The following is a 1651-nucleotide window of genomic DNA, read 5'->3' as shown; positions in this document are numbered from 1 at the left end:
CAGTAACAAAGGAGAACATCCCGGACACACAAACCCCAATTTGCCTTTTATAAATTATAGCCTTCATATAGATGCACCACTCCTATGTGTTCCATCGATGTAAAGGTGTAATTTCCAAAATAAATAATTATAAATAATGTTAAGATGCAGTTCAGTAGACATTAGACGTTATACGTACAGTAAATTGGTGGCGCTATACAACTAATTGGTTCAGAGCCATATATATATCTATGGTTCTGAATTGGTTTACGATGGTCATGATGCTAACACGTGGTGTTTTGACACAATTTTACCGTGTGTGGTACAACTGTGTCATAATTACTACGCGAAGTACGTGTAGTACGCGTAGTACGTGTAGTACGCGTAGTACGTGTACTGCGTGTAGTACGCGTAGTACGTGTACCACGTGTTGTACGCGTAGTACGTGTACTACTGTAGTACGCGTACTACGCGTAGTAATTATGACACAGTTGAACTGCCATACCCTTTTTCGGTAATTAGGTAGGATTAAAAGCATTAAATGTTAAACGAAATCGAGTAAGCATTCTGTTTGACATGCTTGACTAATTACAATATCGTCTACGGCGTCTTCTGTTGTACACGCGGTACACGAATTTTGATATGGAGTTTTGTTATCGTTAATTTATCGTCTGCCGTTGGTTTTTTTTTTTATATATATATTTGACTTGTAAATCAAAGGAAAAAATATTATTCTTCAAATCACGAGAATCATTCGTACATTCCACATAAACTCCTAACGTCGCGGTAAAATACAACTCATGTTCGTTTTGACTTGAAAACTTTGACAAAACAACTGGCTGCTAGCCAGAAATGGTCAATCTCAACGTCTGTGTACGCCGCCAATACGAATGTACTGCGGAGCAGGGACAGAAGTAGGTCATAAGGTGACAAGTGCATGCGAGGGATTGTTAGTCCATGGTTAGCATATGTCTATAAAAAAAATAATAACGTACAGTTTTGCCTGCTTCCTTTGCATTTTATTCATGTTCATCCTTTTAATTTAGACAGGAACGTTCATCATGTCCTTTTGTTGGTATGACGATCAGTGATACGCGGTTTATTGATTCAGTTATGAGCTTTAGTATCCAGTCTGAGTATCGCAGCTAGCTAGTCGCAAATTGAAGATATTTTTAGCTACTTCTATGCCTCTACCAGTCACGTGCACAGGGTGGATCCAGATAATATTCTAGAAGAATGTGATGTGCGAAGCGCTGAACTGGGTTGGGGTTTGCATAGATACAGGGAGAAGTGCTACTTGGAATTAATCGAAAATTAACCTGGATAAAGGGTACTAAGCTCTCCTGTTTATTTATTAATTTTTTGTACTCTTCTATTTCTACCCCTCTTTTTTAAGGGGTCCGTCGATCACCTCTGGTGCATATAAACTGATAAGCGCGCATAAAAATATAATTATTTCTCTATTAGGGTAGTCATAAAGACATTTTTCCTCCATGGTACCAGCATGCAGAGTATCCCATTATCTGCTGCATCGAACAAGACGTTCCAAGTCCACTTTAAAATAGGCCGCGTTATAGCAACAATAATCAACTACAGTAGAAAGTTCCACGTGCAATTTTCCATTATCATCTTCTGGCTGGCAACAACGTACTTTAACAATGCTAACAACAGC

The sequence above is a fragment of the Anneissia japonica genome, unplaced genomic scaffold (genome assembly GCF_011630105.1).
Source record: "Anneissia japonica isolate Jap-2015-1 unplaced genomic scaffold, ASM1163010v1 scaffold2167_len242483_cov200, whole genome shotgun sequence".
NCBI lineage: Eukaryota > Metazoa > Echinodermata > Crinoidea > Comatulida > Comatulidae > Anneissia > Anneissia japonica.
This window is presented reverse-complemented; position numbering follows the sequence as displayed.